General features: G+C 48.4%; 1 protein-coding gene across 2 annotated transcripts in view; it reads left to right on the top strand.

The window, feature by feature from the left end:
- KANK4 (KN motif and ankyrin repeat domains 4) overlaps positions 1-21677 on the top strand; it is a 68090-nt gene that overhangs the window by 9875 nt on the left and 36538 nt on the right. Inside the window, exon 1 of one of the 2 annotated variants that reach the window (XM_004751662.3) lies at positions 20670-20864. The exons of the other annotated variant lie outside the window; for it this stretch is intronic. The gene's annotated coding sequence lies outside the window, so the exon portion shown is untranslated. Of the gene's footprint in view, positions 1-20669; positions 20865-21677 lie in introns of those variants that run through there. 2 annotated transcript variants of the gene reach the window in all.

The raw sequence follows: 21677 nt of genomic DNA, 5'->3' as shown, positions 1-21677 counted from the left end.
GGGCAGTGTCAGAGGAGTTTTCTAGCAATCCCCAACAGAGAGCCTCGCTTCCAGAGTTCTCTGCAAGAGAGTCCTCCTTCTTCATTGTCTGCCCTGGGCAGTGAGAGCTGGGGTCGGCCTTTCTCCTCACACCAGCCTCCTGTGAGCTTCTCCAGTGTGCCTTCCTGCCGTCCTCTGGGGAAGGCTCATCTTCACCACCATCCACCATAACTGAAGTTATCCTTCCAAAGCGGGGTCTAACTGATGCCGAAAATCACTCTCCTTAGGGCCGGAGACCAGGAGTAAAGAGCAGAGGTGAATACTGGTTCCTGGGACCTTGAAACCAAGCAGCAACCTGCCACTGTGGTGGGGAGGGAGGGGAAAGGGGATACAGCTGGAGCCTTCCTGTGCATCTGCTTTTGGCCTACAAAGGAGCCCGCATCCATTTCAGCCCAGAAGTGGGGCCTGGAACCATGGAGTCCATCACACCTCACATTTGTTGATGGCCTGTGGGCTGTTACTGTCCCTTCTGCCCTCCTTCCCTCCCCGCCCCCCCCTCCATCGTAATTCCTTCCTGCTATCCAGTAGATACCGACTGCCCACTTACCCTGGGCCAGGGATTCTGCTAGGCAGGGAGCTTACAGCACAAGAGAGGAAACAACGACTCAGAGAGCCCGTTACACAGTCGGATGCGCACACCTGATGGATGGTCTTTCGGGGCGCTCTGGGAGCGCAGAAGTGTGGGGAGAGAGACCAGTCCTGACCGGTGTGTGAGAAGAGACGATGCCTGCGGGTAACACTGTCTTACGGATTGAGTAGAAGTTACCAGAAGGAGGAGAAAGGAGGAGGGTGCTACACAGCAGGAGCAGAGGGAGGTGCAGAAGGTGGTGTCGGAGATGGGCAGAGCGAGTGTATACGGAAAGTTCAGGGTGATCACTCACTCACTGTGTTTTGGTTTTCCCTCCTGTAAAATGAGGATAACAGTACCACAGTCCTAACCCCCACACACACACTCTCTCTCTCTCACACACACACACACACACACACCCCCTTCCTTTTTACCAATTTATGACCTCGCAGCCAGACTTAAACATGCGGAAATAGAGGAAATGAGAGGCAGAATGTGAGGAATGCCAGAATCAGTGGGAATGCAATGGAGGCAAAGTAGCGTTTGGAAGAAAGCCTTGAAGGATGAGCAGTATTAGCTGAGATTAGTATTTAGGATTAGGAAGAGTTGGTACAATTTAAGCAGATCCTTGAAGGACAGGACAGACTCTGGCAGAAGAGACAGAAAAGGGCATCTAAAAGGTTGAGCCCAGACACAGAGGTGCTTAGGCACAGGGTGAGGTCGTGAGGGCCAGAGGAGCTGGGGACCAGCCTGGAAGGGTGGGCCGAGGTCACATCAGTGCTTAACTGGTGGGCTGGCGGGCAGCACCGGGTTTGCATGTGGGTTTTATTTATCCACAGTATTTAAAAAAAGAAAGAAGATTTGAGTCAACATTTTTAAAATCATATTTTACATAAATCCACATTCCCGTTTCTTTGGAAAAAGTCCGGTCTGGCAACACCAGCCCCGCCTTGAGTGAGCGGTGACATTGAGGAGATCACGGCTGTGCAGAGCTGCGGGCTGACACCCACTGGCCAACCCGCTTGCCCAGTCTCGCCACCACACAGCTCACTCTCAAACTCATACGGTGTGTTCAGAAAGCTCCTGCTGAAGCACTAATTCATGACAAGGGAAAGGAAAGAAAATTCTACACCATTAACGTTGTAATTCCTTCATCAGATGAGGGAATGAATTTTACTACCCGGAAACATTTTAATTTATGGGGTAGCGGTTAGATGGGGGCAACGAGATGCTTGATGTGTGATGGCTGGGGAGGGAAAACCCTCAGAAATGAAGCATGGGCTGGGGGGGCGCCTGGGTGGCTCAGTGGATAAAGCCTCTGCCTTCGGCTCAGGTCATAATCTCAGAGTCCAGGGATTGAGGTCCCGCATTGGGCTCTCTGCTCAGCAGGGAGCTTGCTTCCTCCTCTCTCTCTGCCTGCCTCTCTGCCTACTTGTGATCTCTGTCTGTCAAATAAATAAACAAAATCTTAAAAAAAAAAATAAGTGAAGCATGGGAGCAGACACCCGAAAAGAGAGAGATGTTGGGGCCCTGCAGTGAGTCATTCTGACCACTTGATTCAACCACGGCATCTGGAGTCTTTGCTGGAAGGACCAATACACCTGTCCTTGGCAAATATATATTTTTTTAAAGATTTTATTTATTTATTTGACAGAGATCACAAGCAGGCAGAGAGGCAGGCAGAGAGAGAGGAGGAAGCAGGCCCCCCGCTGAGCAGAGAGCCCGATGCGGGGCTCGATCCCAGGACTCTGAGATCATGACCTGAGCCAAAGGCAGCAGCCCAACCCACTGAGCCACCCAGGCGCCCCAAATATTTATTGCACTGTAGATGCTACCACCTTACTTTATTAACCTCTTAAGCTTAAAAAATTGGACTCTTGAAGGACAAGGTGAAAGGTGTGTGTGTTTTTTAATTGATAAAGAAACTCATGGGAAAGAGAACTTTTTCTTTTCTCATTTTTAAAAGAGATTTTATTTATTTATTTGACAGAGATCACAAGTAGGCAGAGAGGCAGAGAGAGAGAGGTGAGGGGTAGAAGTAGGCTCCCCGCTGAGTCCCCCAATGTAGGACTCGATCCCCGGACTCTGGGATCAGGACCTGAGCCGAAGACAGAGGCTTAACCCACTGAGCCAAACAGGTGCCCCACTTTTCCCATTTTTAAAATAATTTTTACTGTGTGTATGTGGGGGGGGGGAGTCTTTGCAATTTGAAAGGTTCAATAAACCCTACTGGGAAATTTTTTATTAAAAATTATTTTAAAAATCATGCCAGTGAGTGCAAATGTTTACAATAATATAGAAATATATGAAAGAGAAAACTGAACTGTTAAGAATTGGTGATTAAGGGGGTGCCTGGCTGGGTCAGTCAGTAGAGTATCTGACTCTTGATCTCAGGGTTGTGAGTTCAAGCCACGCTTTGGGAATGGAGCCCATTTAAAAAAGAAAAAAAAAGGATGAGGTGCCTGGGTGGCTCAGTTGGTTAAGCATCTATCTTCGGGTCAAGTTACGACCCAAGGTGCTGGGATCAAGCCCCACATCCAGCTCCCTGCTCAGTGGGGAGCCTGCTTCTCCTTCTCCCTCTGTCTGCTGCTGCTCCCCCTGCTTGTGCTCTCTCTCTTTCTCTCTCTCTCAAGTCAATGAATAAAATCTTAAAAAAGAGGGCGCCTGGGTGGCTCAGTGGGTTAAGCCGCTGTGTTCCGCTCAGGTCACGATCTCGGGGTCCTGGGATCGAGTCCCGCATCGGGCTCTCTGCTCAGCAGGGAGCCTGCTTCCCTCTCTCTCTCTGCCTCTCTGTCTACTGTGATCTCTCTCTGTCAAATAAATAAATAAAATTTAAAAAAAAAAATCTTAAAAAAGAATAAAAAGAATTGGTGGTTAGGGTATGTGAGATCATTTAGAGAGTATTATTCTAGACGTGGCACTGTGTGTTTATGAGATGTAACCAGATCTAGGTATCTGTCTATCTGTCTATTTGGATAGACACTTTTTTTTCGTAAAAATGAGCGTTTACATTTTGTTCCGTTGTTTTTTTCCTAATGCTCTGTCTTGAGTATTGAAGGTCATTATACCACCTCTATGCCTGTGTAAAGAGAGTCTGTGATGGAAAACACTGCCAAATAGGAAGAGCTTGCTTTGAACCTCCACTGTGCCCCTCTGAGCCTTAGTTTACTCCTCTATAAAATGGGGACAAGGATTCCTTCAAAGGTTAAGATGAGGGTGAAATACACTACAGACTGTGCTCCCCATAGCTTCTTGGATACCAGCCAAGAGAGACCCCCGGAACCACTGAGAAAAAGCAAACCTGCTTCTATCTTTCATTCTTAGGCTGGAATTGGAGGGGGGGGGCGTCAATTACAATTTTTCACAGTAGAATTTAAAATTATTTTTTCAGTGCTGAGTAACATTAAAATGCCAAGCAGTCCCTTAACAGATGCATTCAAGTTTTGCGTAGGACATTTTCTCTGGACTCAGTTTTATTTATTCAGCTGAAAGAGAATTCCTGAAGCCAGGTATGTGGATTGGAAGGTATGTCTGATAGGGAATCTGTGACCTGTGCCTGCCCTTTGTGGGGGCACCCTCTTGCCTGGGGGGGATGTCAGCCCTTCTCAGTACGGAAGGGGGTGCGGAGGGTGGCTACCGATCCTGTCTTTGGAGGCATTCCCTTCTGATACCTACTTTAACTTTTTCACTTCCCTCCTTGCCCTTCTGGCACTAAACTACAGCCACACTCTGTTCCCCTTCCTCTCTATAGTCTCTCCCCTACCACCTTTTACTCGTGTAAACCCCAACCCTAGATTAAACTTTACGGTCCCACTCCTCTGATACTGCTTTGGGACTGAGGAATTCATTTTTAAACCCATGCCCTTTGACCTCTGCTGCTGCTTGGCCTCCCTCATGTTTCTCTGCCTTGTCTCTCATCCGGTCTCCGTGACTGTTGTAACTTGCTCTGTCTGCTGTCCTCTGGCTCCGGATCCATTCGTCGGTCCTCCCTCTTAGTCCGTGGTCCTGTTTCCTGCCTTACTGGGAAGGTGGAGGTCATGTGGCTTGAACTCTGAACTCTCACCCCCACCTCATCCTTTCTCCCCATCTTGGCTCTCTCTCCCTTGCCAGAGCCCAGCTTGAAAAACCTTCCCCTCCACCTCCAGAAACAGTCTCCTGGCTGTAGGCTCAGCACCACCCAGCGCTAACTTGGGCGGGTTACTTAGCCTCTCTGGGCCTCCCTTCTTCGTTGCAGAACATGACTAATAAAATCGCCTTGCAGCTCTGGTTGTGGGGCAGATGGAACTCAGCTCTGCTGCCTGTGTTAGCTGTACCTGGAGTACATGTCGGTGCTTACGCGCCCTCCCCTTCTTGCATCTCGGTCCATTCCTCCGCCTGGCTGCCTCCCCCCAACACCCCCGGGGCCTGCAGACGTGCTCCCCTTCCTCGGAGCCCACCTTGCCCCTTCTTGGAGCTGCTGCCCGTTTCTCTCCTGGATTCCACCGAAGCAGCAAAGAGTAGCCCCACCTGCTGCTTCTACCATCTTGTCAACCCCTGGCATCTTCCCTTATCCTCTGAAACTGAGCCCAGGCTCCCTGGTTTCCTCCAGATGTACCCACTTTGGATCTCTGGGCCACAAGCCACCCTGGTTTTTCTTCCCCGTCGGCTCCCCACATGTGACTTTCTTCAGGAGTTTTGCTCACATGCCGCCTCTGCATGCTCTTGCTCCCCACATGTGAGCCTGCCCCTCCAGTCTTCAGGACTCTCTCCCATCTTGCGCCCACCTTTTCCACTGTCTGCTGGGCCGCGCTCTCCGGGTGAACCCCCCCCTCTGTGTATGAGCCCCCAGTTAGGCATGCGGCATGCCCAAGGATGAACACCCATCCCCCTACTACCAAATCTCTTTTCCCTCCTGATCTTCCTGACTCGGGGGTTGAGATGCAGGGGCTGCTGGTACCTCCCTCTCCTCCCTGATCCCATGCCTGGACAGAGTGAGTGTTCGGCAAACAAAGGGTGGAAACCAATGAATCCCACAGGATGCCAACTCCTGCCATTTTCTTTCTTTCTTTCTTTCTTTCTTTCTTTCTTTCTTTCTCATTCATCCCTGTTCAATTCCCACAGCAGCCATGGTGACAGACATTTTATATACTTATCCCAATGAATCTGTACCACCCGGTAAGGAGGAAATTGTGTTTTTCCTATTTTACAGATATGTGGCCCCCATGGCTGGGGTGGGGGGTGGTTAGGGAACTTGCTAAACACACAGCTGGTAAGTGGCAGAGCTGGGATTGGAACTTGCATCCACCTTCCTCCAAATCCACATTCTTCTTCTTTATATTTTAAAAGATTGATAGATTGACTGATTGAAGAAAGAGCCCAAGTGGGAGGGGCAGAGGCAGGCTTCCCACTGAGCAGGGGAGCTGGATGTGGGAGTCCATCCCAGGACCCTGGGATCATGACCTGAGCTGAAAGCAGACACCTAACCAACTGACCCACCTGGGCGCCCCCCTTCCCAGTCCACATTCTTAATCCTAAACTCTCCTGCCTCTAGCAGTTCCAACAGCGGGCTATGCTTAGTAGGTGCTGCGAGCTGAATACCATCTATAGAGACTCTCTCTTCTGTGGCTGGATTGTTTGTGTGCTACTGTTCTATTTACCCTGCTGTCACCCCAGCTCATCGCTGGCTTATTTTAGGGTCCGTGCCTTAACCCTTAGTGTTAGCACTTGAAAGCTTTGGGGCCTAGAAGCAGGAATGTGACCATCTCTTCAGATAGGGCCTCTGTTTCTTTTCCCTGTACGAGAGAGTTGGACCAGTTAATTACAAGAGCCTGTCTAGCTCTTATGCTCTGTGATTCTGTTTCACGGTTCTACTTTTGAGCACACAGTAGGTACGGTGAGCACACAGTAGGTACGGCTATGCAATACATGGACAGCAGAAGAAGCAGCACCCTGGCTGTCAGGGAGATGACAGAGTTACTCTGGGAGACAGAGCAAACATTCAGGAAACTGCCAACAATGTAAGGCATTATGTAATTATGCCTGTGATCTCAGATTATATACATTTGTGATGGTTCAATAAAGGAGAAGAAAAGCTGCTGCTCTCTTAAAAGAAAAAAAGAAGAAAAAAACACATAAAAGGAGCATTCGGTCTGGCCAGACTTCTTGTCAGATCTGCTACGCTCTTCCCTCTCAAAGTCATTCGTTCATTCCGTAAATACTTACTGTCCGCTAACGGACCGGGCTCTGGGGACATTGCCCCAGACACAACACCTCCCCAACCCTCTCACTGCTGCAGGAGTTGTCTCTGACACCCAGCTTTCATCTGGTTCCTGCCCTGCCGAAGAACCTTCTCGGCTTTCCTGCTCTCTGCAGAATCAGTGAGCTGACCTCCAGCCCTGCCTTCCCCTCCTCTTACCCTCCCCCTGCCCTGCAACCTGGACCTGGTCTGCTGGCCATTCCCCAAGCCCCCCATACATATTTTCATGTCTGAGCTAGAGGGCTGCTTTCTCGGTCAGCCTGGCAGGCTTTTATTCCTCCTTCAAAGCCCAGCTCGAATGCCACGATGGCAGCAGTCTTGCCGTCCCCCGGAATGCCTTTGCCCACCTCTGGGACACCTAATGGCCTTGTTTAGGTCTCTGCCTCCCATTTTGGATTGTGAGTTTCTTTCTTTCTTTTTTTTTTTTTTTAAGATTTTATTTATTTATTTGACAGAGAGAGATCACAAGTAGACAGAGAGGCAGGCAGAGAGAGAGAGGGAAGCAGGCTCCCCGCTGAGCAGAGAGCCCGATGCAGGACTCGATCCCAGGACCCTGAGACCATGACCTGAGCCGAAGGCAGTGGCTTAACCCACTGAGCCACCCAGGCGCCCGGATTGTAAGTTTCTTAAGGGATCTTTATGCCCTGTCTTATTCATCCGTGGGTCCCCAGAATCTAACCCTGTGCCTGAACAAGGATTTCTGATGCATGGCCAACCGAACAGCATCTGTAGAGGCCTGAACAGCAGGGCTCCCCTCGAGCTGCTAGACTCCTTCACTTTATGCCTTGCCCCCCACCCCGCCCTCCACAAAGGTGACAGGATGATTGAGGAGGCATCTGTCTCTACTGTCTCTTGTCTCCAGACAGTAGTGGGGAGACTTGGCCAGAAGGGCCTCACTTTGGCCCTGGGGGAGGGGGGTTAGCGGCCGCGGCGGTGGAAACCACGCGTGGCCGCAGGCTGCAAGGAAGGAGGCATGCGTGTTGGGCTTGGCTGGCAGGGGTTTCTGCGCTCCAGAGCACAAGTGGGTAAGGGTGTCAGGCGGGCAGGCTCTGTGCTGCACACACCCGCCGCAGGGCTGGGCCCCAAACGCCTTCTGCCCTGGGAAGAAAAGGAGGCATTGTGTGCTCTGGCTGTGCTCCAAGGGAGATATTCCTGTTGTTCTTCTATTTTAAACTGCTCCCTTTTTAAAGAAGGAAAGTCCAGAAGTGAAAAGCTCTCTCCCACCCCAACACATCCTGCCCACCAATTTCAAATCAGTCGCCGCCTTGAAAATCTCCATGAATTTATTAATCCATCGATTCATTCATTCGAGGACTAGAACTTGGAGGAGCACTGCTATGGCTCGCCCCATATGAGGCACCGGGGAGACCGTCCTCGTCCCTGTGAGACCCTGTTCCTGATCGCTCGCTGCATGTCCACATCCTCTCAAGCCAGACGTCCCTCTGTGGGTCAGCACCCCGCTTCGAGGGCTCCGTTCACCCCTGCCTGTTCTCCGCCTCTGCAGCCCAGTCCGGCACTGTACCTCCTTTTGGAGCCCTGAGTTATGGCCCATCACCCTTCCCTTGACTCAACCCTTGCAGACCAGCATGGCCAGAAGCATGCCGCAGCCTGGGCGGTTAAAAACTTAGGCAGTTAGACCTAAGTTCAACCCGAGCTCTGCCATTCGCTTTTTTTGTGACTTGGACCCAGTGATGAAAACTCTTCTGGGCTTTGGCTTCCTGATCTGCAAACCAGAGCAAATAACACCTGATCTTGCACACGGAGTATTTGGGAGAAGGAAGAGATAGTGGTGCACTGCCTTATCCAGTGCCTACCATACCACAGGCCCCTCAATAAATAATATCAATGAGCAATAATTAAGCACTTACTAGTTGCTTCCTTCCCTCAAAAACAAAAGCAACCACAGTTTCTGTTGGAGTGTTTTCTACATGCTAAGTGCTCTGTTAGGCATGTTGCCACCTTGACAGCCTGAAAGAGTAGAGAGTACTATTTTATACCCTTACAGAGCTGAAGGAAACTGGCTCAAAGAGGTACAGTGACATGGTTAAGGTCACCAAGCTTATAAGCCTGGGAGCTGGGAATCATGCCAAAGTCTGTTGGGCTCCCCCGCCGTCCTTCCCAGCCACACAGACCACGCCCCCCCCGCCCCCATCACATGCCCAGCTCCTTGTTCCTGGGACCAGCAGCACCAGCGTCTCCCGAGAGGGAGGTGGAAATGCAGGTCCTCAGGCCCCTTCCCACACCTACTGAATCAGCATCTGCATTTAACAAGATCTGGAGAAACACATGTACAATACAGCTTGAGATGCTCTGAATTTCGGTTCACAAAATGTTTTTCAGACTAGGTGAGAGCAGGACTTGTCAACTCTAGTGCACATCAAAATCACCTCGAGGGCTGGTTAAAATGCAGAACCCTGCCCCCCAGAGATTCTGACTTTGTATCTATCGTTTGTTCCCTGCGCATTTATGATTTTCAGTTCAGGGCTTCCTCGGAGTAGGGAGAGCAGATCTGAGTGGGACCCAGATAAACTCCTGGCTCAGGTCTTAGCCCAAGGTGGCTCGTGGTGTGTAGCTGTTGGAGCCATTAGAGGAAATCTGGGCTGGATTGAGTCCTCACAGAGTCCTTGGCAGCAGCCATCTCCCTGCTTTGGGGGGAACTGGCCCATCAACAGGGATGTACATCTCTCAAGTTGTATGAGGCAAGACCCATACATTCCTCCATCAGCCACTGCATGCCCACAATGTGCACCCACTCCCCTTCACCATGCCCAGGTGAACAGCAGAGAAGTTTAATTTGTAATAAAAGACCCTTGTATCTGGGTGCCTGGTGGGTGGCTCAGTTGTTAAGTGGCTGCCTTCAGCTCAGGTCATGATCCCAGGGTCCTGGATGGAGCCCCGCATTGCATCGGGCTCCCTGCTCAGCAGGAAGCCTGCTTCTCCCTCTCCTACTCCCCCTGCTTGTGCTCCCCCTCTCTGTGTCTCTGTCAAATAAATAAAATCTTAAAAAAAAAAAAAAAGCAAACCCTTGTATCTAGCCTGAAAATGTCTTTCTAATGTAGATTTTGAGAGTGCTAGATCTGCAAAGAGCATTTTCTCTAAAACTGGTATCTGTGTAACTTGACCACTGCTATCGAGTTAAAAAGCAATTAAACACCTCAAGACTCCTTAGAACTTTCAAAGATTATCTGAAAAGTAATTGTGTCATATTGATTCAATAATTTTAAGTTAATTAGAAAGTCACAGCATTTCTTAGCTTATTCCTTTGAAAATAAATTTATTTTATGTCTAGACCTACTGCGTGACCAAACAATGTGGTTTATATTTTCAACAGTCATCTGATATTTAAGGAGCATGGCTGGTGATGCAGTTTAATATGAAGAGTCTTTCATTTGCTAAATCCTCCTATCTGGTTCCTTCCTTTTCTATTTAAGCTCCATTGGCAACTTGCTTCATAGACAGCTACAGAACTAGAATCTTAAAGGCAGAGAACACTGGGGTCAAGAGCTTGCTCTCTAGAGTTAGACACACCTCAATTTGAACTCCGGTGCTGCCGCTTCCTAGCTTTGTGCCCTAAACCTGTCATCTGTGAAAAGGATATAGGAGCACCTACCTACTGTACTCCATGTGAAATTAAATAAGTTATCATTCACACAATATCAGATAACATCTGGCTAGTAATAATTACTATTTATAATACTAAAATAATTATTCTGATGATGCCTCAGTTTGGTGATCTGTACAATGGGTGTGTCAGGGAATTACAAATGTCAACACCTGACTATTCAAAACTTCTCTGCCTGTGAAAACTTCAAGTCGTTCCCTTCTAAGAAAATGTCTAGCAGAGTTTTTCTTGGCTCTTGCCCTCAGGGAGGCAGATTGGGGTTGCCCAGGGATAGGAAAGCCCTGGACAAATGGAGCCAGTCCTGAGATTCCTGGTGACGGAGGGAGAGAGAGAGACTGGCAGACGGTGGGTGAGCAGATGCCAGGCATGAGGGAGGTGAATGAGTGAAGAGCCAGGTGGAAGGGTTTCCGTGAGAGTTGATGGAGAACAGAGCACTGTGCTTCCGAAACAGTTGTTTTGCTGGAAATAGATGCCGAGAAGAGCAGAGAGAGAGAAGGACAATTTTCAGACTTTGTCTCATGCTAAGAATGCACTTCCCCTTTGGTGTTTTCTCCAGAGACTGCAGTGAAGGTTTGGGTTGCCTCCAATTCATTTTTTCCTACTTAACTGCCGTTCCTTTGAACACAACCATTGAGCGGAGGCTGGGCCATGAGGTGGCCATCTTTGCCTCATCTACAGGGGAGTCCTGACGGGGCTCTTCCAGGGCTGAGCGGGGAGGAGTAAGGACACGTACAGATAGGTGGTTAACAGGTGTTGGTGATTATTCCTACTCTACGCATCGTACTTTCCCTGTGGCTAGTGGCTGCCAGCAAAGGTGGCTGTCTTCACCGACTTCACCATAATAATGCCATTATCCCACATTTCACCTGGGGACGCCAGCCACAGTGTTTTTTATTTATTTTTTATTTTTTAAAAATATTTTATTTATTCATTTGACAGATGGAAATCACAGGCAGGCAGAGAAGCAGGCAGAGAGGCAGGCAGAGAGAGGAGGAGGAAGCAGGCTCCCCGTGGAGCAGAGAGCCCGATGCAGGGCTCGATTCCAGGAGCCTGGGATCATGACCTGAGCCGAAGGCAGGGCCTTTAACCCACTGAGCCACCCAGGCACCCCACCACACTGTTTTTTAAAGAACCAGTCAAATCAGTTTGATATCCTCCAGTACCACACGGCAAACCACAGCCATCTGCAGGAGGTTTATAAAGAAAAGCATTCCATCAAAAGTCTAGACAAGAGAATCTGACCTTTGCCCTGCTGTATGGTATGGACAAGTCGCTGAGGCTTAGTTTCCCCATTAGTAAATGAAGATGATGTCCCAGGTCATGTCTGGTTTTTCTGCTCCCAGCAACAGACAACCAGCAGGAGTGATGGAAACTTGCTACCTACAGACTCAGAAGCAGGAAAGAGAGGCCTTGCCTTAAAGAAAAAAAATAAATCACCCATAGTTAGGCTAGAAGAAAAGATGTGAGCATCTTTATTTTATTTGTTGTTAGAGTTAATAAAAGTCTGCCTGTGCTGTGCTCCAAATGTCCGACCATTTTGTGACATCTTTGAGCTGCTATGGGCAATACAAACGTGGGATGTGAATTTGGGAAGCACCATTTCTTAGTGACTTTCCCCCACATTAAAATAATGCAAAACCCAACCAGAACAGGATGTGACCTTTCTACATACTGCCGATGCTGCACAGGACTTACACAGAGTCCATCTTCAAGGAAACGTTGAAGTGGATAGAAGTTTCTAGAGTCCTTCCTCTCTCACTGCCTCTCTCTGGCTCATCTCTGAGGATGCCCAGCGTTTATCCAGCTGCATGCAGCCAAGGCTGGGTTCCCCTCATCCCTGCCTGGCCCACAACACAGAGGCCTACTGCTCTTCTTTAGACAAAGCCTGCTGGAGGGGCAGGCGGGGACCTTGGGCAAAAATGAAAAGCCTTTCAACTTGCTTGAAAAGTCTGGAAACAGCCCTGGTTCCACCCAGGTGTCTGGAGATTACTTATCAGGCTCAATTTGGTTTAACTGACTTTCCTGAATGTGCAGGCTGTGCCAAGATAAATCTTTCTCCCAACCCAGGAGGCAGATGCCACAGCCCACGCAAGCCCTAAAGTGTCTGCACCTGCAGCCTCAGTTCCCAAGCCCGGCAGCTGTCTGTGAAGGCCTCCCCTAGATTCTGACCAGGGACAGTGATGCTCAGAGCGGAGGCTGCCCCGAGAGGCTGGGTGCACCGTGGAGGGTGTGGCTGCTCCTACCCTCGAGATGCTTTCACTGAGGTGACCCAGGAGGGAGGAGGTGAGGCTGAATTTCTTGGTTTACTCCGAGCTGTGGTTCCCAAGCTCTCTTGACGATGGCCCAGTTTGGCCAAGGGCAAAATCATGTGGCCCACAGAGCCCACGGGCTCCCACTCTGCAGTGGGAAAGAATTCGAAATAACAGAGGATGAAAGGCAAAGCGAAAAAGAAGCAGAGTGGTTGGGCAGCAAAGACTCAGGACAAAACAGAAACTCTGGAAAGTAATCTACAAGCGACATAAATGAACAGAATAAAAGCAATTGAAAACCAAGCCAACACTGGCGCTGCGGAGTTGCAAAGAGCAGAACCACTCCAGCAAGCTTCGGTGGAAGGGGAATTCAGTGAAGGACATCAAGTCCACCCTCTCCACGATTGCCTGCTTGCAGACCTTCCTTCTCCAGGGCACTTTCTTCCAATTTGAGGTCTGGCCTGTGTGCCTCTACCCTGTCGAGCACAGGTCCCATGCCTGAATCCTAAGTCTGAAGGAGCCTGGCACCGCAAATCCTGGTTTCAGCCTTGTGGGGGTGCGACTGCTAAGGAAGGAAATAACCCAGGCATAGGAAGGGTGTTCACAAAGTGTTGGTGAGCCCAGAAAAGCAACAAATGTCTTCTGTATTAATAACAAAGCACCCTCCAGAGAATTGCGGGAATTCCAGTTCTTGGCCGGTGTGCACACACAGGAGTTTTGCAGCGCTATTTGGAGAGGGATGGAGGTCACACTTCTTTGTAGAACAGAGAATCAATGTTCTCAGTAAACTCTTGTAATGAACTAATTTTTGTTTGTGAACGCCAAGGTTTATTAACACTCAATAACTCACTCATGTCTCTAGTTCCCTAGAAAACGGAGATCTCCTATATGGAGTTTCTTTTTGGAGTGATGAAAATGTTCTAAAATGAGGTTGTGGTCTTTTCAATAACTGGTGCTAGGAAAACTGAATATTCATATGCAAAAGAATAAAGCTGGACCTTAACCTTAAACTGCATACACAAATGACCTCGAAGTATATCAAATTCCTCAACCTTAAAGATAAAGCTATAAAACTTCTGGAAGAAAGCACTGAGGAAAATCTTCACGACAGTGAATTTGACAGCGATTTCATAGATCAGAGACCAAAGCACAGGGAACGAAAGAAAATTCAGATAAATCGAACTTCATCAAAATGAGTAACCTTTGTGCATCAGAGGATACCAGCAAGAAAGCAACAAGACATCCTACACAATGGGAGAAAATACTTGCCAGTCATATACTTCATAAGGGGTTAATATCCAGAAAGATCTCTTACAACTCAACTACAACAAAAACAATTTTGCCAATTCAAAATGGGGCAAAGGACTTGAATAGACATTTCTCCAAAGAAGCTATACGAATGGCCAGTAAGGACATTAAAAAAGATGCTCAACAGTCATTGGCATTAGGTCAGTAAAAATAAAAACCACTAGAAGATGACACTTCACACCTACCACACTTGCTAGGATGATTAAATAACTTTTTTATTTTTTAATGGGAAAAAAAAACCCAGATATTGGTGAAGATATGGGGAAATTGGAACCATTATGCATTGCTGATGGGAACATGAAATGGTGCTGCTGCCTTGGAAAACAGTTTGGTGGTTCTTCAAAAAGCTAAAAATAGAATTACCATATGACCCAGCAATTTTACTCCTAAATGAAAGCAGGGACTTGAATAGATATTTGTATACCATTGTTCACAGGAGCATTATTCACAGTAGCTAAAAGATGGAAGTAACCCAAGTGTTCATTGATGGATGAATGGATGAACAAAGTATGCTACATACATACAATGGAATAATATTCAACCATAAGAAGGAATGAAGTTTTGCTATATGCTAAGCCTTGGATGGATCTTGAAGACTTGCTAAATGAAATAAGCCCGACACGGAAGGACATACTGTATGATTCCATTTATAGGAGGTAGCAAGAAAAGGCAAATTCATAGAGACAGAAAGTGGCATAGATGTTACCAGGGCAAGAGGGAATGGGGAGTAACTGTTTAGTGGGTCACAGAGTTTATGTTGGAGATGAAAACTTTCCGGGTATATACAGGGGTGATGGTGACAAAACATTACAAATGTATTTAACGTCATTGAATTCTGTACTTACAATTGGTGAAAATGATAAATTTTAGCTTACGTATATGTATTTTATTTTATCATTTCTTTTTATTGTTTTAAAAAGATTTTATTTATTTGACAGAGAGAGAGGCAGCAAGAGAGGGAACACAAGCAGGGGGAGTGGGAGAGGGAGAAACAGGCTTCCCACCCACTGAGCAGGGAGCCCCATGCGGGGCTTGATCCTAGGGTCCTGGGATCAGGACCTGAGCTGAAGGCAGACGCTTAACGACGGAGCCACTCAGGCACCCCTATTTTATTTTTTAAAGAGTTTACTTATTTATGTGTCAGAGAGAGAGTGTGTGCACAAATGGGGAGCAGCAGGCAGAGGGAGAGAAGCAGGCTCGCTGAGCAAGGACAGGAGTCCGATGCAATCCCAGGCAGAGGCTTAACCGACCGATCCACCCATGCGCCCCTGTACATGTATTTTAACACAATTTTAAAAATTAGGTGATGGCAATGTTTGCACAAATCTATACTACAACTATTGAATCGTCCAATTTAACTGAGTAAATTGTATGGCATGTAGACTACATCCAAATAAAGCTATTTTAAAAAATCCTTTCCAGCTCTGACAGTTTCCCTGATCCATCCATTCATTCATGTATTTATATATTCACTGAGTCAACATATTTTTGTTGAGTCCCTATCATATCAACTGTTCAGAATAGGGTGATAAATAAATCAAACACACTATCTGCCCTTCCCTCACTTAAAACAGTGTGGGTTTACAAAGGAATCATAGCTAACATTTCTTGACGTATTATGTGCAGAGCATTGGCACAAACACTTTACACACTTCTCTCACGTGGTCCTCACAACCATGTACTTAGCTGAATAAGAAATTTGTTCAAGATCACAGAGCCAGGATTTGAACCTGGGCTGTCTTACCTCACAGCCTGTGTGCTCTTAACCATTCATCATATGTGGCAGCTGGGTTCCAGCCACCTGAAATTGGGGTTTTCCTGGAGACCTGACCGGAGGCCCACCTGTCAGGCTGCCTGATCTGGTGGCATTGAAGGGAGAGTTCAAGATGAGGTGGGATGCCCTCCAGGAGCGAGTGAGTGTGGATCATAAGGCCTAAGTCAGGGGGTTCTCGCATAGCCCTTTACAGTAATCATTATGAAGCAGGTAGGATTACATTTTTTAAATGGGTAGGTGATGGAATTCTAAATATAAAATCAAATTCACAATTGAATTTATATTATTATATTAATAGCTAATGTATTTATTATTTGTTGAACACAGCCTGTACACCAGCCTGGGTTCTGAGTGGTTTATATATATCATCATATTTCATCCTCCATGACATGTAGGGTGTAGGACTCTTCCTACTTTACAAATGAGGCACAGAGAGGTCAAGCAATTTTTTCAAGGTTGCACAGCCAGTGGCAGAACTGGGATTCCAGCTGTGGCTTCTCAGTGTGGAGTCCAGACTCTTAACCACCACAGAACTTGCTCTTTGATTACGTTAAGATATACAAAGTAGTGGGATATGAGGTTGTGGGATTATGGTGATTTCCCACCTTTTCCATCCACAAATTGTTAATGTTTTTATTTTCCAAGAATATATCACGATAGTGATTTTTTAGAACAAGAAAAGACATCACATGTCTCTATGATGCTTTCATCTTCTTGCTTCACCGTTTTATTTAGTTGTGTTTGATTTGGCAGTTGCCTGCGCGCTCAGGCACAGACAAAGCCCGTGCAGTGAAGACGTGGGCAGTACTGCAGGAGATAGGGTGAGGTGTCAGTGCCGCAGCAGCCCCGTTGGCTGAGGCTGCCCGGATTCCGCGGCAATCTTCCGGGGAGGGCGTGGTCCCCTTCTCATTAAAGCCATATCAACACTAAATATCCTTCTTTAAAGACTTTCCCACCATCCACCCCACCCCCATACTTGTAAGTCTGCGTTATACCACAGTTAAGCACGGTGTGCACACTGAATTCAAATCTGAATGCTCATAGTGCCGATACCTGGGCAACTCACTGCACTGAGCCTCAGCTAATGGGAATCATAGGACCGCTTCATAGGGTTACTGTGCGAATTAAACTGGATGGTGTTTAGAATGGACCTAGGATACCTGGCACAGTGTAGTGTCAACAGAGAGTACTGTATTTAGATGTTATCTAGCTGCTTTTTGATTCATTCCGGTGGTTAGAAATCTTTCAAAAATTGACCATCAGTATCTCTTCTCTTGAGTTGCCCGCTGATGCCCCTTCCTCCTGGGTCTCTTGGTGTGTGGATTTGACAGTGCGTTTGGGTCAAGCACTGAGAGCATTCTGGGAGGGTCTTTTTCCCGGGCTCCCCGATGCCTTCCATTTTCTCTGGGGAACACTTTTCACTGGTTAGTGCAGCCTCCTTTCTCCCGGAAACTGGCCCTATTTCCACCCTGAGAAATTCTCACCCGCTTTAAAGGGTCGGTCTTGAGAACAGCTGATTCCCCCTGGACTGCTATAGCCAGTCCAATCCCCCTGGGACTACTATACTTCCAGCTTCTCCGTCCGTTTAAACAGTGTTGGGACAGAGTGGCCGTGGCCGAACCAGTCTGCTCCGAGAGCCTCTGTTTCAGGCGTACCTAATAGCCTGCTCTTCCTTGACCCTGGGTCATCACACCCGCTGCCGAAGAGCTGACCTTCCTGAGCAAAGTGCAAAGCCTAAGGGACTGCTTAGATAAAAGGCACATTCTTTAGATAGTTTCATCTCTTCTTCCCCTTGCCTTGGAGAGTCCACTCTTTTCTCATCGTGGGGCAAACGGGATCTGGGCCAGAAGCTGGAAGTTTCTAAACTGCAAAAGGAATCAGTGTCTCCTCAGCCAAGTGCTTCTTGCCAGAGAAGTTCTTGTGGATAAATGCGTGTGGTCCAAGGGAATCTGCACAGCCAGTGGCAGAACTGGGTGGCGTAACCCAGTCTTAGGATAGTAACCTAAGACGGCTACTATCTTAAGACCTCTGTCAGAGTGAGGCCTAGGGGTGGGGGCGTGCCAGGTTCCAACACAGGGTAAGGGGGGGTCCTCCCACAAGAAGCACACCCCCCTTGAGAGTGGTTGGGGACTTCCCTGAAGACCTTCCTTAAATGCGAAGTCACCTTCTGCGGGGACAGCACCAACCCTGAAGCTTGCGTCCGGATTATCTTGTGCGTCTGCTGCACTCACCGGCAGGTTCTCTCCAGCCTGAGTGGCTGCGAGGAAAGGGTACTAAACTTCGAGACCGAAAATCTGAGTTTGGGTTGAGGCTTTGCCTTTTGTTAGCTTTGTGCTGTTGTGGGGAACCAGCTTTGTTTCCTCATCTGGAAAATGGAGAGCGACATTCCTGGTTCTGCTCACCTCCTTGCCTGACTCCGGAGGGAAATGAGCATGGTAGGCAAATTAGAAAGGTATGAAAGACAGAAGACTTTGTCCTCCTCTGAGAGACACAGCAGTCAGCACAGCGTCTGTCCCAACATCTCAGGGGGGACTCCTTCTCCCCAGAAAGAGGTCTGAAAGGAGGGGAGACTAGGAGGTTCAGAGTGTGTGTCTTCTTTTCCTTGTGGGTCTTCTGTCCCGGCATCTGAGCCAACCTGACTGGTGGCACTGCTGGGGGACTAGTATTTCCTTTCCTCATTCTGCTGGTCTTTTTTCTTCTTCTTCTTTTTCTTTTTTAATCTGATGAGAGACTTGGGGCCAACCGGAGAAGCCGATGTGCTCCCTTGGTACTTAAGGAAGTATCTGGAAAGGTCACCTGTGTTTAGAGCCATCAGTGTTGTGGATAAGTTCAGTTTCACACACCTGACATGGCATCTAGCCTGTGATGCGGTCGGGGACAGAGACACAGAGCAGCAATTAGAATTCGAGAGACACCCGCTGTAGTCGAGGGCAGACAGCCGTGGAAACAGGCAGACTAGCCACTGCTCTTGAGCAGATGCTGAGTGGAGCTTGGAGGAGGGGCAGGAATGGGCCAGTGCTCCGGGAAGAATGCTGGGTCTTGCAAGAAAAGCATTAGGTCTGGAAATAAACCTCTCATCTCCATATTGGATGAGAAAGAATTTATTCCTGGGAGAGGAAAACAGAGTGCTTGTCTCCAACACAGAGATGAACCAGAGGGGAAGAGTGGGTGGCTGAAAAGTCATGGGACCCGGTGACATGGAGAGCTTTTCTTCTCCCAGGGTCCTGGGGAAGTAGCACATGCCTCGAGCCATTCGCTGGCCAGTTTGGAGGGGGGATGGTCAATGATCATTTTAATCCATCAGAGGAACAGCTTGCTCTTTGGTATGTTTTTCCATATAACCTCAGAGTTCAAGGAATATTTCTGATATATTTTTTAAAATTCTAATGATCTACTTTCAGCAGTTGAGAAAAGTGTATTCTGCTGTCCCATAGTCCTGTCCCTCCCATCTACCTGTGCCCTTTGGGAAGTCTCTTGACCTCCCTCTTGAACAAGGTGCCCTAGAATCTTTCCAGGAAAATAAGGAGTGTGATCCAGTGTAGTAGGAAGAACACAGAATTCTAATCCAAGAATATTCATTTTCATCCATATCCCCTCTTGGGTGAGCCAAGAGAAGTCACAGTGTCTGTCTCATTTTCTTCACCTGTACAATGGAGAGGTTTGTCCCCGTCTGGCTGCCTCAGACTGGTTTGAGGATACAGGGGACGCAGGATGTCAAGTGCTTTCCAGGTGTATTGGACTGGAGACAGGCAGCATTTCAGGGTGACACTGAGCTCTCGCATCAACCGCAGTGTGGGGTAGGCAGGAATCTGCCCTGGTCTTTGAAGCACATCTCGACAGGCTGTGCCTGTGAAGGTCAGAGCTGCTTTGACATGTCTCACTGTTGGAGTTTCACCTCCCAGGACAGCCTCATTTGGCGAGGGCTCAGGGAGGGCAAAGGGAATGAGGTCCCTATCCTCTTTTTGCTAAGCCTGCATACAGGAACCCAGAGGCTCTCCCGGCTCCTTTTGACCACACCTACCCCAGGTCCAGCCGTGGTGCTGGATTTGGAGAGCTTGGAGCCTTTGAGCACAAGCCTCCCACCTGCCTCTGCTCCAGAGAGAGCGGTGGCTGCAGTGAGCTGGCCCCGACTCTTCCCAGAGCTTGCCTGAGACACTCTGAGACTGTCCTCCTCCACAGCTGCCTTCTGGCTGGCTCCTGTACCTGCCCTTCTGAACTCACCGGTCTGCGCTGCAGTTAGAGACCTGCCCAGGGCTGGATCCTTATAGTAGGTATCTCCTTGCTTTTCTCTTGCTGCTAAAATAGGGTGCATTTTGGTCCTGGGGCATCAGACTGGTTAGAGTGGCGGGAAGCTGGAGCTGCCAGTCTTGTCTGGATCTCACTGAGCATTGTATCATCTTCCTGCTCTGCCCCAGTAGACTTCCAGTGACTGACCAGGGCGCCAGCCCTGGGACCGCTTGTGGAAGCTTTAGAAGCTTTACGTGGTTGTGGGACCCCAGGAGGTGGGTGGAGGGGGAAGTTTCTAAATAGAGTCTGGAAGAAAGAGATGCACCCCTGCAGGGTTTCAAATCCGAAGGACAATTCCCATGTCTTCATTAGGAACAATTGTATTAATGAGCCGCCTGGGCTGCAGGGAGAGAGAAGGAAAAGCGAAATTAATTATGACCCCTCGGAGAAGCTCCCAGAGTTGGGGCAGTTGCGGGAAGATGGTGTGTGCTGTTTCGGTGTCTTAGCTGTGGCATTAGCTCTGGGAACTAACTTTCCTATGAAGGATTTGAGCTTTCTTCCTCTTCCTGCAAGATCAGGTATCAGTTTATTGAGCACTGAATTCCTGCCTGACCCTACTCCCCTCTTCCCGGGAGTGAAAAGGAAGTCGGTATTTGCTTCTCCAGCAAGGTCACGGATCACCTGACCAAATCCTTTAACAGCTGGGAAGCCAGTGCTGCTGTGCTGAACTCCGGAGCCTGAGCCGAGCAGTCAGCTCTGGTCCAGCAGCCAGCACCTTGCTTTCCGCAGGGAGTCGACTCCTCTCACTCCAGGCTATGGCAGGGGGAGGATGCCAAGGCAAGGTAATGTGGCTACAGTTTTCCTCCCGACAGTTTTCCCTTCTCCACGAAGCTCCAGATTCCACTGCTGCATTGCAGGCGAAAATGACAGACACTTGGCGAAAAATGTGAGAACGGAGTTAATGAGGTTGTGTTCATGTGTCATTTACTGCGAAGGAGTTATCTCTTTGTTTCCTGGGTCGGTGGAAAGTGAGTCGGCTGGAGAACTCCATAGGCAGAATATTTTTTAGAAGTGCAGCTCCCCTTCCTGGGTGCCTGGGCTCCAGCCCCTCCAGATGCTAAGCGGCATCACAGATGCCTCCTGCTTCTCGGCACAGGGGACATTTACACTGGGAGGCGAGGGGCTCTGGAATGGGGAAACAGGAAGCGCCCATCATTTTGGCAGGATCCGTAAGAGGTACGGGTAATTTTTTTGTGGGGGGAGGTTCTTTTGGAAAGAGTGCTTTGTCTTTGCGAGCGATCGTGCAGGGATTGGCCGGGCTGCTGTTCCGTGCATTACCTTGCTAAATATTTGACTTTGTAAGGTTGAATTCTCCAAGAATTATCGTGGCAATACGGCTGTGCTTGGAGCCAAGCTTTCTTTTCAAGGAAATCCAAGGTGCTATTTATTTTGGCATGTGGCCTGTTCTAGGATGAAATACAGCGTTTTTATTATTGCAGAATAAAGAGAGGTTTGAAGAGACGAAAAGTACAGAACTAGGTTTCAGTTTCAGGACTAAGTAAAGGAAGGCTTCTTTGTATTTGAGGTTAGGAATGAGATTGTAAATGGCATCATAAAAGGAGTAACTGCAGAGAGAGAGAGGGTGTAGGTGTCTA

The sequence above is a fragment of the Mustela putorius genome, unplaced genomic scaffold (assembly GCF_011764305.1).
Source record: "Mustela putorius furo isolate JIRA1106 unplaced genomic scaffold, ASM1176430v1.1 tig00003853_pilon_pilon_pilon, whole genome shotgun sequence".
Classification (NCBI taxonomy): domain Eukaryota; kingdom Metazoa; phylum Chordata; class Mammalia; order Carnivora; family Mustelidae; genus Mustela; species Mustela putorius.
The sequence above is the reverse complement of the archived record's forward strand: the minus strand, read 5'-3'. Positions and strand labels throughout refer to the sequence as shown.